The following is a 14789-nucleotide window of genomic DNA, read 5'->3' as shown; positions in this document are numbered from 1 at the left end:
TCGGATGATGATATTGGGATAAGGAAGGCACCCTCAACCGTACCTAGACTGTCAAAAATCCATTTGAATTGATTGTAAATTATTGTGTAATTTGTGTTTAAATGAGAATAATCTATTATAGAAGATCTAATAGGATCATTTGTAGTGAAAATAGTAACCATTTCTTTTGCCATTAGCCATTTACATCATAGTAAATTTTACCAAGTAGCGCAACTAACAGCTGATCGGTGAAATTCGCACATTCACACGCACAGTTCTCGACTCAGTTTCAAAAAAAAACTTTAGATTATTTAGCTTAAATTTTAAAGTGAGATAATCCTTACCAATTGATATATATATAGAATATATAAGGCGTTTTTGTTGTTATTAAAGAATCTTTTTATTTATATTAAAGTTTTTATCATTTATTTTTGAACTTTATTTTAACAATTGCCGATTTTAAAGCATTTTCGTGCATATAAATACAACCATGTGCATATACGTTTTGACACTCCATTTCATACACGTTCGTATTTGCCATTCTCATTATTTTTAAATTCGTAAACAATGACTGCGGATATTCTGTGATTTTTGGAAAAAATGTATTATTTTTGTGAAATTTTATACTTAATCTGTGGTGTTGTGGTGGTCAAAAGCTTTTATGCAAAAATACTTAGCCTCACAACGCGACAATGTATTTCGCAATGTCGAAGTACTTATATGTATATGTATTTGATATGGAAGCTTGCATCTGAGTACACGGTTGCCACTTCAGTCCATTCCCCTCCCACCTATATGGTCCTCTGGTCCCATTTTCTCAATGTTGGGTCTTTTTCGGCACGGTTTTGGTACTTTTATTTCTTTTTCACTGAAACAAAAATTCAAAACACTACTAAAAAAATTGCCGCAAATCTATTACCCACATATAATTTTCAATTTACTCCAATGGAATTCTTACCACGAAAATTGCTCTATCAATAAAATGTAGCAGAACAATGACATTTCACTTGGGAGATAATTTAGGGGAGGCATTAAAAATGAAGTGCTGAATGTTCGGACAAACACATTGTCATTAATTTTTGTTTTAGTGTTTAGATATTTCGATCCGTATTCAATTATTATACAGTTGAAACTTTTAAGACGCTTCATTTTTAGTCTGAGTTCAAAACTCACACTTACTGAATCTAGGCTCTGGTATGAAGTTTAAACTGTGAGTGAAAATGAAAGCATCTATAAAAACAGCATTAACACAATTGCTTAGTTTCATTTACGATTTGTTGAGTTTGCCACAACGCAAATTTTTTAACCGTTCCTTACTAAAACCTAACTGTGCTATACATTTTATTTCATTGCATTCAAGCAAAACTAGGTTCACAACGCTAGATTGGTGAAAGACATAGTCTTATCCTAAAAATTTTAAAATGGGGTACCTAAAGGTACACTTTATTTTTGTTTGTGCAGTTTGAACTAAAGCCAAGTGTCTCCTTTATTAAAATTTTATATAAGACACCCCTGAAACATCCTACAATTTTCGCTTTTTACAACAAATACGATACTCTAGTAACTTGCCGAATTCTTTGTATACCAATAAAATAAAACTAAAATTTGGTCCTTTTTTTTAGGTGTGGTACTTTTTTCGATAAATTTTGGTCCCAAATGACAACATGGTGTGGCAACCGTGTTTGAGAATGCACGTGATAAGGTTGCATTTTTCCGAACTAAATTTTTTTTAAATAATGAAATAGTAGCATGCAAGCGACTGCCATAGTAGTAGACACGTACATGAATGAATATTATGAACAAAGTTTGAAGCTAAAAAAAATGTCTTTGAAATATAATCTAAGAGAAGATGGACACGAGGCATAGCTTCATAGACGCGTATTATTTATTTATTTATTTATTTATTTATCTCGTTTTAATCTAGAAAATGTGAACATTTTCATACAGATTACAAGAAAAAAAATAGACACAGTTATTTAATCGTAAAAACTAAAAGTTACCTAAAAGTTTACGTACATAAGTCATTTAATATCGATTTAAACATATGTTTTGTGGAGGAAAAGTCCAGACCCACAGGATTTGATAGCATATTAAACTCTTTTAAAGCTCTTGAAATTGGAGCATTAGACGCGTAATTTGTTCTAACCGTATCCAGCCAGAAAGTATCGTGATTGCGTAGACTCCTCTGTGGGATGTTGAAACAAATTCTGGCCAGCAGAAATCGGCAGTCAATCGCTCCACTTATCAAGTCAAAAACAAAGGTGAGAGACAGAATAGAACGTCTGCTGTTTAACGATTTTAGGCTTATGAGCAAACAGCGACTACTGTAAGAAGGAATCGGGTCGTTGAAATGCAACGACCGTAGGGCAAAGCGAACAAAAAATTTTTGCACACGTTCAAGCCTGGTAATGTGACAATTATAGAATGGCCTCCAGATAAAGACGGCGTATTCTAATTTAGACCGCACAAGAGAGGTGTATAGCAATTTTAATGTGTAAGGATCGGTAAAATCAGAGCTAAATCGTTTGATGAAGGCAAGTGTTGAATATGCCTTCGCTATTATGTAATTCAAATGGGTTTGAAACAGAAATTTACAATCGAATACAACACCAAGATCAGTAATTTCACTTAAAGTGGATAATCGAAGACCATCGATTTTATACCATGTGGGTAACGGACAGCGAGACTTTGAGTAGCAAACATGTGAGCACTTTTCTATATTAAGATTCAACTTATTACGTTTACACCAGTCGGCAACATTGTCTATATCAGATTGTAGCCTTACCATGTCTTCATTGCTCGTAATTGTCGAAAAAATCTTAAGATCATCAGCGTACAAAAGAAAATTTGCGTAATGGAAACAGCTGGTTATATCATTGATGAAAATTACGAAGAGAAGCGGGCCCAGTATGCTACCCTGTGGAACCCCAGAAGTCGCAATGAAGGGATCAGATGATGCCCCATCAACCGTAACCACACATTTACGAGAGGAGAGATAGGATTCAAGCCATTTTAAAAGAGTGGAATGAAACCCTAGAGCTGTCAGTTTCAATAATAAAATTGTGTGGTTCACCTTGTCAAAAGCTTTTGAAAAGTCAGTGTAAACTGAATCAACTTGAAGGCGATTTTGAAACGCAGAAATGCAGTATTCCGAAAATACGGCGAGGTTTGAGACTGTTGAGCGACCTTTAACAAAACCGTGTTGTTGAGCGGAGATCAAGTGATTTACCGTAAAATAAATTTTATTTTTAACTATAGCCTCAAACAGTTTTGAGACTGAGGATATCTTTGAAATTGGCCGATAATTCGCGATATTGTTCTTATTACCACTTTTAAACACTGGAGTGATAGAACTGACTTTCCACGCATCAATAAACACTCCTCGTTCAAGTGATTTATTGAACAGAACTAACAATGGGGAAGCAAGGGCAGAACATTTTTTTAATAGGTATGAAGACAACCCATCCACATCGGTTTTAGTAGAAATCTTCAGTTGTCGGATTCCTTCTTCTATATCAGCGAGCGTTAGGGTTAGCGATCCAAAATTTATTGGGGAATTTATGTTCGTGTAATACACCTGATCAAAATCAGTGCCAGCTTCAAAGTTTGACTTGAAGAAATCAGCAAAGAGATTAACAGCTTTAATAGTGGAGTGCGCTTTGGTCTCATTGAGATAGACAACAGAAGGTATACTCGAACACGATTTTCTGGAATTGACATATCTCCAAAATGATTTCGAGTTTTGCTTTATATCCGATTCGAACTTACGAGTATAATTACGCTTCAAGTCCCTGTTCATGGATTTAAATTTACTTGAATAAAACAGAAATTTGTCTTTATATATAACAGATTTGGACAATTTAAACTTCTTGAAATATTTGTTTCTTAAATTCTTAACTTTTAACAATCGTTTTGTATACCAAGGTATTTTATATCTGGGTTTCTTAAGGATTGGGATATGCTTAACGCAGATCTCACCTAACTTATATTTAAAGATTTCAAAGCAGTTGGCAACATCAACGTTGGAAAATATTGAATTCCAATCAATGGCATCAACTGCAAGGTTAACCATATCGGCATCCATTCGACTGAAGCAGAAATTAGTAACTTGTTCATCATAATGAACCGAATTAAACTCATAGAATTCGACCTTTAAAACGAATGGTGTATGATGAATACCAGGAGTAGATAAAGGATCAAGGCATTCAAATAAAGAAAAATGTACATTATCGTTGACAAAAATTAAGTCTAAAATGCGAGAAAGCCGATTTTGAAAACCATTTATCTGAGAAAGGCCGCAACTGGATAAGTTATCAACCAAGTAGGATTCAGATATACTATTTACGTTATTTGCATATAGCTCATTACTATCATCAATATAAGACCAAACAATATTAGGCACAGCACAAGCAATCTTGAGGTGTAGAGAGATCTTAGCTGCATGCCATATTTTGCAGGCGTCTACGAAGCTACGCCTCTTGTGTATATTGCCTAAATTCAACTTTTTAGGAGATCTAAAATTTTTAGGTAATATTAATAAATAACACCTAAAGCAAATACGCTTAAGGTGACTTTTGCGTCGTTTTGGCACTTGCGTTGCGTCTACATCTGACTTTGAACACACGTGCTTTAATTGCTTCAATCTATAACCAACGCAACGCCAACGTCAAAGCAACACACCAATAAATAAAAAAAAGGACGTGTGGCACTCGGGGACTGCCACGGTAAAGCTATTGCATATTATCAACTTATGCAATTATAATATTTAGCAGTAGTGAAGATAAATGTACACCAAAGACAACAACCAATATTCGCATAAATAGATCCAATTTTATGTACTCAGCCTGTTGCTAACACCGAAACTTTTGCTGTTATTAACAGATGTTATTCCATGATTTTATGTACATATATCAGTTACGGTTTTTTTGATTCAGTCGCCACGCTCAAAGCCCGCGATAAAATCTATGCAATAGCTTAAAATCAAAGGGAACAACTATGTACGTAATTACTGTACTAAGTTGAACAGCAACAAAGGCAATTATGTAAGTTATGTTCCTTCGGATTAAGGGAACAAAAAAAATATATTTTCAGTAGGACAGCATGTCCGCCTTTATTGAAGTCAAGTATAAACTTAAAACTAGTGATTACAAGTAATTGGTTTTTATAGTTATAAATTGCTTACTCAACAAAAATACTTAATATTAAATTGTTCATTTAAGAATGTTTTTTATTTCATGTAGCAGACGCAATAGTTAAAGTGCTTTGCAATCATTTCCTGTTTACTAGATTTTGGCTATTACTGTTGATGCGACGATTATTGACTTTGGCCAAAATCGGTGCATGTGTTAAATCAGCAATTATTGCGTAAAAATTAATGAAGCTCGTGTTAACTAATTGGAACGCGATTTCCTGTTTATTAGTTTTAGCTATTGTTCATGCGGCGATTATTGACTTTAGTCTAAAATCGGTACAAGTGTCAAGTCAGCTATTGTTGGGTGAAAATTAGCAAAGCTCATGTTAATTTGTACAGCGTGTGTGTGTGTTGGTGTGCATCATCTAGCGTGCAGGTTATCTGCCATCTGGCAGTTACCAATGCCATATACAGCGCAGTAGTGAAGATAAATGTACACAAAAGACAACAACCAATATTCGCATAAATAGATCCAATTTTATGTAATCAGCCTGTTGCTAACACCGAAACTTTTGCTGTTATTAACAGATGTTATTCCATGATTTTATGGACATATATCAGTTACGGTTTTTTTTGATTCAGTCGCCACGCTCAAAGCCCGCGATAAAATCTATGCAACAGCTTGAAATCAAAGGGAACAACTATGTACGCAATTACTGTACTAAGTTCAACAGCAACAAAGGCAATTATGTACAGCGTGTGTGTGTGTGTTGTGCATCATCTAGCGTGCAGGTCATCTGCCATCTGGCGGTTACCAGTGCCATCTACAGCGCAGTAGTGAAGATAAATGTACACCAAAGACAACAACCAATATTCGCATAAATAGATCCAATTTTATGTAATCAGCCTGTTGTTAACACCGAAACTTTTTCGAACCTTTTCAAACCTTTTCGAGCCTTTTCGAACCTTTTTTGACAAATATCCGTTACGGTTTTTTTTTATTTAGTCGCCAAGCCCGCGATAAAATCTATGCAATAGCTTAAAACTTACGTTCTTCTTGAAGTTTCTTGCATTTTAGAAAAACAAACCGATTTTCTATCGCCGTTCAACTAAATAAAAAACATAATTTTGTATTCATGTCGATTTCGTGATCGATCAGGAGAGACGGTGGAACATATCCTCCTGGAACGCGACGCAATCTGATGAGGGCACAATAGATCAACGGTCGCAGTGCAATCACCAATAAATTTTCTATCTATCTTCATGTTATTAAAATAGTTGTATTTCATTTTTCCTCATGTGACAGGGGAACTTTTAACGTCCGTTATTTTAAAATAACACTTATTTGATGAATCACTGAACGATTTCTTTCAAATAAAGTGTTTGTTAGCGTTCACCGAAGATGGTGAAAACGGCCCTTGGAATTGTTAGTTTATATAGCCAAAGAAAGTTATGCATAATCAAAATTTAGTCAGCAAAAAACGAATAGTTAAAGAAAATTTAAAATATAATGCATATGTATAAAATGCATGCAATTTATGAAATCATTTTTATTATATAAAATTAGTTTGGCATATAGGTTTGTCAATATTATTTTAGTCCTGCTACTTTTAACACATTTATAATATTTAAGAACATTTAAGAAGTAAGAAACATGATTAATGCTTACATTAATACGTGTTTAATTTATTTTCATTGAGGAATAAGTCCGTAAAAATAAAAAGCACGTTTTTATAAAGTGCATGTGAAGCTCCATAAATAAAATGAGTAATAGAAGGAACATTGGTTTATATATTACATTTTTAAAATGAAAATTTCCTGCTAAAAAAGTAATAGAATGAACATTGATTTGTACATTACATTTTTAAAATGCAAATCTCCTGTTAAAAAAGGAACAAAACTTAACTACATTTTTCATTTTCGTACTTAACTACACTCCCTTTTGTGATTCAGGATTTCGGGCAAATTTTGAAAAAACTTCGAACATCAATTCCTTCATTATATGCCATTCGACTGCCTAGTCCACTGCCTTCCACTCTATTCGCAACATAAGCTCTATTTAAGCTGCCAAACTATATAGTAAACAATGATTTACATCTTTCTTGGGGTGGAAGTTCATTAGCAATAGCATACAGGAGTGGTACAGGCGTAGACGGAGTGGGGCCTAGGGATCTACGTAGAAATTTATTTTGCAGTGATCGAACTTTGTTATGTGAAGATTGAGCAGAACTTACACAGGTTGTGCTACAGCATTCAATTTTGGATCTTACTAAGGTTTTATGTATATAAATTTAAAGCAGTTTGCGGATGAAGTCCTGATTTAATATTTGTTAGACATCTGAATAAATTGATGTTCGATATTGATTTTTCCATGACATTTGAGAAATGTTCCTTGGCACTAAGGGATGAATTGATTAACCGCCCTAGAACTTTAATGTTACGGACTTGAGTTATACTAATGCCATTTACTTCAACTCTCAATTCTTTCTTACTACTTTGGTTGATATACATGGCTTTAGTTTTGTTTGGATTGAAACTGAGGTTAAGTAGATTACATTTTTCCATTAGGATGTCTAATTTTGATTGAAGATTGAAATTTGCTTCAATGAAATTGTTTCCTGATGAGATTATAAAAAAATCATCAGCAAACTGGTAAATATGTGTGTTGTCATCATTGAGATTGTGTACAGAGGCTGTATATAAATTAAATAGAAGAGGAGACAGACAGCTGCCTTGGGGAAGGCCATTAAAAACTTCAGTTTCGTCATTTCCTAGCCTTAATTTCCTATATGATAAGAAATTACATATCCATTCTAGGTAAGCTTCATTGATTGGCATATCAAAGAGAATGTTTTTAAGAATATGTATATCTACACAGTTGTAAGCGCTACTGAAATCGACTGTACATAAAATAGAGTGTGCTTTATTACTTTGAAGGGCTTTAAGTTGATGTAATATGTGATTAACACATGAAGTTGCCGATCTATTTTTCCGATAAGCAAATGTTGATACGGGTAATTTGTTGTGTTTTTCTAAAAAAATATATATTCTGTCTTTGATGCATATATTTATTTAATAATTTGAGAGGGACAGATAATGATATAGGTCTAAAATTTTCGAAATTATTTCAATCTTTATCCTTTTTGGGAACTGGAACAATTTTGATTGTTCTCCAGCTGTCTGGTATTTTGTTGGAGAGGAAAATGTCATTTAAGGCTGCTCGGAAATTATTTAAAGTAACATCCGGTAGTGACTTTATCATACTATAGGAGATTTTATCCACTCCAGTATATCGGGATGGCCGTTTGATAGAATGAGTAATACTTTCACAACGATTAAGTTGTAATTTAAGTTTATTTATTGAATGATAATAATTAATAAAACATTAAAGATTTAGTTGTAAAAAAATTAATAATTGTTAAGTGTCCTGAATTGACATCCGTTCGCTTTCGCTGATACTTTTCAACTCCCTTTGCTTTGTCATTCGATCGTACTTCTCATGTGATAAAAGGGTTGCCAAATAATTTTACAGCTCGGCCGTTCCTGATGAATCGTCTCCCCTGGACGATTTTGCATTGTTGGAACTTTCTATATTTATCTCTTCTTCGGAATCGTTGATAATTGAATTTGTCTCGTCGCAATCTTCTGCTCCTAAGGTGCACCACGGTTTCATATTGTCATTGGTAAACACCCCGGAATACCTTTTTCGACTCCTCTGTAGGTCTGGTAAATCTTCCACCAAATAACGGCCATGTGGAAGGACTTTGGTAACGATGTATGGTCCTTTATATGCTGGCTCTAATTTATGAGACATACCTGTAGGAGAAGGGACATGAGTGATTAATACCAAATCACCTTCGTTATACGGCTTCGGTGCACGATGTTGCGCATCAAAACGCTGCTTCCATTTAAGCCGCTCTTGCTGTATTCGTTCCCCTACTGCTTGTGTTCGAAAGTCGTCACACGTAATTTCAGACTCATCTTCGTCTTGCACAGCTTGTATTAACCGATTTGTTGTAACATCTTTCAGCTTATAGTTGAATACCAAGCTGTTAGGACTCTGCCTAGTCGTAGCGTTAGTTTGCGAATTTAACTGCCATTGCAGCTGTGGCAAAGCCTCGTCCCATTCTTTGTCATTCTTAGTGCTACACTTAAGTGATGCTAGCACTGTACGGTTTATACGTTCGGCTTGTCCATTGGCTCTAGGACTTCGCACTGCCGTCTTCACATGTTGAAGTCATGATCCGTCATAAACTTTTCAAATTCCTTAGACGTAAAAGCTGTCCCTCTGTCGGTGACCACGCATTTTGGACGCCCATACACTGTCATGTAGTCTTTCATAACATTCAATACGGGATTTGTTTTTGTGTTGCTTAACGCTTTCAACAGAACATATTTCGTAAACGCGCATACGATAACCAAAATATAGTACTTGCCATGCTTGCTTCGCACAAATGGTCCCAAATGATCAAGATGTATAGTTCTGAACGGAATGGGTACCACTTCCCCAACATGTAGTTGTGCCTCTCGTTTCCCTCCGCGCACCTTGTTCAAACAGCAGTCTGGACAAGATTCAATGTACGACTTTACATATGGTCGCATTCGGGCAAACCAAAAATCTTTTGATATGCGTTCAACAGTTTTGTCCACACCAAAATGCCCTGCTTCGTCGTGACATGCCCTTGCTAATCGCCACCTTACAGCTTGTGGAACAACCAATCGTTAGTCATTACCCATCTTACGATACAATCGATGCCCATGTATCACATAGTCACTTCTAATTTGTTTTGCGTTCAACCCATCATTGCCGTTGATGATTTCTATAATCTGCCTTAGCTTGTCGTCTTGCCTTTGCATCGTTGCTACCCAATCTTCCGAACTGGTAGTAACAGCGTACACTGCATCGGCAACCGTCATCGGTTCAGTTGATGGAAGAGTTGGACATCGGCTCAACCCGTCCGCCACTTCGTTCTTCGTTCCTGGACGATGCTCACACTCAAAATCAAATTCTTGCAATTTGAGCCACCATCTAGCTATACGAGGCAACAGCGCCGTAGTTGCTTTCGTTGCTGCCACCGCATTACAATCCGTTAGCACTTTAAAATGTTTTCCCATCAAATACATTCTATATCGCTGCAATGTTTCGACAATCGCCAAAACTTCCAATTCATGGCTCGCATAATTACGTTCGGCATCATTACATTGCCTGCTAAAGTAAAATACAGGCTTCAGCCCATCTTCTTCACGTTGCATAAGCACACCAGACAGACCCTTAGAACTGGCATCTGTATGCACTTCATGCGTTTTTGTCTCATCGTACATGGCTAAAACCGGTTTTGTGGTAATAGCGCCCTTAAGTGCCTCAAAAGCATCTCGTTGCAAATTTGTCCATTCGAAAATTGCACCTTTACGTAACAATGCTGTAAGCGGTCGTGCTACAACACCATAGTTCTTTACAAATTTACGGAAGTATCCTGTTATACCCAAAAATTGTCGTACCTCTGTTGCCGTAGACGGAACCGGAAACTCCTCGATAACTTTTGTCTTACATTCACCTGGTCGTATACCTTCACGATTGATAACATGTCCAAGAAATTGGACTTCCTCTGCCAGAAATGTACTTTTTGTTGGCCTCAGTGTAAGGCCGTGACGTTTAACTGCTGTCAAAAAATCGTGCAAAACCTCTAAACCTTCATTGACAGATTTCGTTGCAATAATAACCTCGTCGACGTAATTGATGACCTTATCTGGATGCTTCATCGTCTTTATAACGTTAACGATGACTTCTTGGAAGACCATTGGCGCATTGACCAACCCGAAGGGCATCACATTATGTTCAAAAAGACCCTCTGGTGTCAAAAATGCCGTATACTTCTTAGATTCCTCCGCCAATGGAACCTGATAATAGCCTGACGTCGTGTCAACAGTGGTAAAAAACTTATTTCCTGCTAAACGTGAGAGTTGTTCCTCTACCACTGGCATGATATAATTTTTCTTGACCGTAACTTCGTTGAGACTTCGGAAGTCGACACACATTCGACTTTCCCCGTTGCTCTTTTTTACCAACAATACTGATGCAGCATTTGGTGAATCGCTTTTCCGTATGATACCACAATCCAGTAGTTTACGAACTATACCCGACAATATTGGACGCTGCGAAAACGGAACCTGGTATCGCTTTCCTATAATCGGCTTATCTGTCGTTACCTGAATTGACATCTCGGTACCCTTTACTCGCCCAATGTCACAAATGTCTTCTGCAAAACAAGACTTAAACATTAGTAAAAGATCTAGCACCTTACCACGCTCTTCGATGCATAAATCGTTCGATATATTAAAATTATAATCGCCTTCGTTGATATGATAGACTCCGTCATCAACAACTAGACGATAGCCATACTCCTGTAGTATATCGCGACCCAATAAAACGTCATCAGGTAGCAACTTATCTTCTACAACATACAAGGTCGCCTGTCGTTGCATATTCTCCATCGTTATCTTTGCCTCTAGTTTTTCAGATGCTTCAACCTTGCACCCGCCGAAACCAATAAATTGCTTTTGCACCTTAACTTTGTTATGCATACGGTCTGCTACTGTTTTCTTAATGAACGAACATCCACTGCCAGTGTCGACAAAAGCATTTACAGATTTGCCGTCCACTACGATTTGTTTTGTTACTGGAGTAGTCTCCTCCTTAACGTACTTATCATTAGAAATCTCCAACACCGTAGCCTTATTATTCGTACAATCTTTCGCGATGTGACCTGTCTTTGAGCATGATGTACACCTGGGCCTACGTTGTGGCTGTGAACACTTAGCCGCTATGTGTCCAAGCTCGTTACAATTGTAGCACTTTACTTGCCCTGGAGTCCTAACGTTGGACTTGCCCTCTACTTTTATTGGCTGCTGTGTTGTACCTGTATTCATCGTCACTTGGTTGCTCATTGTCTTTAAATTCTTTAAAGATGTTAGCAATTCGCTGCAAGATTTAAATCGCATTGCCGCTAATGTCTTTGATAATGCATTATCATTTAACCCGCTAATTATGTGCGTAATAATTGACAAATCATCAAGCGCACCCTGACGCCCAATAGATATCATCGCATAATAAAACTCAACATAGTTTTCATTGTTTTTACGTTTTCGGTTGGCCATCAGTTTGTGCACCTCCGCTGTATTATACCCAGTCGGAAAGTCTACATAGAACGCTTGCACAAAGTCTGACCAACTGCTGTGTACCGGCTGTGCATCCAACCAAAGTTTCGCCATGCCTTTCAATTTATGCTGTATTGCCACTAATACCATTACCTCAGGCCATTTGTAGTTCTGTTTTAATTGTTCAATTTTCGTTATGAATTGCCCTGACGTGATAGTGCCTTTAACTGGGTCAAAATCGGGAAGAATTCCAACCATATCTTGAATGGTCATCGTTGATTGCCGTGGTGCATATAGCACACTTGTTGCATGTTCAATTCCACCTATAGGTGCTGGTGTAGTACCACCATTTTCCGTACTTACATTTATTTGTTCGCTTCTACTGCCTGCAATAGGTGCCATTGTCGTGATCGCTGTTGTCAATTTTTCCATAATTGACTTCAGTCCATCAATTTGTTTTTGTAGCTCACTTGCGTTTGTTGTGTTGTTCTCCTCCAATTCGTCTGGATCGATTTCGTCCGTTCCCAACAACTCCTGAAGCTTTGCAACTTTATGGGCCTTTGTGCCCGTCGTTGTTGCACCGTTTGCATTTAATAATTCATTAAGTTGAGCAACTTTAAGCGCAGTTAACTTCAACATCTTAGAATTTTACTTTTTGCGTCTTAATACAATCAGTTCTTGTCGTTGAATTAATTGTATTCAATTTTTGCTTTTCGCTGTCTATACGTTGACAACTATTCGTTTTTTCTTTGCCAGTATGCTTGCGCTTACTTGCTTTCGTTATTGCTCACACAATAAGGGTGGTTTTCGTTGCAATCTTTGTTGTTGTAGCGCTGCCTACCAGTATCGTTCGGTTAGCCGTTGCTACGCCAAATTCAAATTCTTCGTATTGTTTGTTCGTGCACGTTTGCCTATTTCGTCTGGCAATTGTTTTTACATATATGTTGTATACGTTTACATATATGCTGTCTCAACGTGTGTATGTAACGTTGTGTGTTTTACCATCGCCGTTGAGACTCCAAAAACGTGCCGTTTGCGCTTTGCAAAAATTGTCTCTCGTTGTGACTGCAAAAATACACTTGCACACACTGTTGTACGTAGATATTTTTAATGTAACTTCGTCGTAGGCGTTTCTGCAATTTTTGCAGAAGTTCACATCCCACTCTGACTCTATCGGGATGGCCGTTTGATAGAATGAGTAATACTTTCACAACGATTAAGTTGTAATTTAAGTTTATTTATTGAATGATAATAATTAATAAAACATTAAAGATTTAGTTGTAAAAAAATGAATAATTGTTAAGTGTCCTGAATTGACATCCGTTCGCTTTCGCTGATACTTTTCAACTCCCTTTGCTTTGTCATTCGATCGTACTTCTCATGTGATAAAAGGGTTGCCAAATAACTTTACAAGTAGATGTGTCTTTTTTCTTTTTTTTAAGAGAATTTTGGAGTTCTTCGTATGTTATGATTAAGTTTGGATCTGTGTCTATGGATATGTTAATTTCTAATCTGGTAAATATTTGATGAACTTGATTTTGTAACATGGTCAGGAAATTTAGATTATTTTCACTGTTCCATTCATTTTTACTATTTGGACTATAATCCCCCTTGATAGCTTTAACGAACTTCCACCCATTTTTATCAATACCAGTGTTCAGTTCTTTAATTTTATTCTCAAAATTCACTTTTTTTGCTCGCTTAATTTCTTTTTTCCACCATTTTCTAGCTTCTGTTAGAGCATGATAGTTTTCAGGATTTGGATATCGTTTGGCTTTTTTGAAAGCAATAATGAGAAACCTATAGGTCTTTTCAGTATTGTCATCCCACCATCTTTTTAGTACTTTTGTATCAATTTTAGTGACAGTAGCATTCTTAATTTCTTCCTGGAATTTGTTTTCAAACATTTCTAAACTTGATTCGCATTCAAGATTACTTAAGTTTTTTAGGAACTTTTTTTTTTAAAGAAAGGTGGAAATGTTTGTGTTGATGTTGTTTATGTCAATTGCTATAGGATAGTGGTGGCTACCGCCAATTCTAATTTTATCCAATGACCATTTAAAAGGGGCATTGAAATTTGAATAAGCGAGATGCAGCACAGATCCACCTGGAGATCTGATATCTCTTTGAAAAGTGCAGTCACCATTGTTTAGTATATAAAAAGTAGATTCCTGAATCAAATTAAAAAGATAATTTCCTTTCCTGGAGCTTAATGTATCACCCCAGTTACTATGCCTGGCATTAAAATCTCCAATGAATATGGTGTTTGGGAGCGTGTCAAGAAAATTTAGCGTTCTTTGAACTTCATTGCTGAATTCGGAGGTATTTACGCTGGTTGGAAAGTATGCAGTGCATATAGTTAGGTTTGATTTCAGATTAGTTGTTTGTACAACTAAAATGTCAAAGTTGGTAAAAAAATTAATATTTTTGAATTTTATGGTATTTTTGAAGGCTATGGCAACACCACCATAACCATCTTCTCTATATTTATTGATTAAATTGAATCCTATACGTTTTCTATGAG

The 14789-nt window shown here is 36.2% G+C and overlaps 1 protein-coding gene across 7 annotated transcripts in view; it reads right to left on the bottom strand.

The window, feature by feature from the left end:
- LOC137249864 (calcium-binding protein P-like) overlaps positions 1-14789 on the bottom strand; it is a 51077-nt gene that overhangs the window by 33174 nt on the left and 3114 nt on the right. The gene's annotated exons all lie outside the window — the stretch shown is intronic.

Source organism: Eurosta solidaginis, chromosome 4 (genome assembly GCF_040869045.1).
Source record: "Eurosta solidaginis isolate ZX-2024a chromosome 4, ASM4086904v1, whole genome shotgun sequence".
Classification (NCBI taxonomy): domain Eukaryota; kingdom Metazoa; phylum Arthropoda; class Insecta; order Diptera; family Tephritidae; genus Eurosta; species Eurosta solidaginis.
Note: the sequence above shows the minus strand (reverse complement) of the source record. Positions and strands in the feature narration are given on the sequence as shown.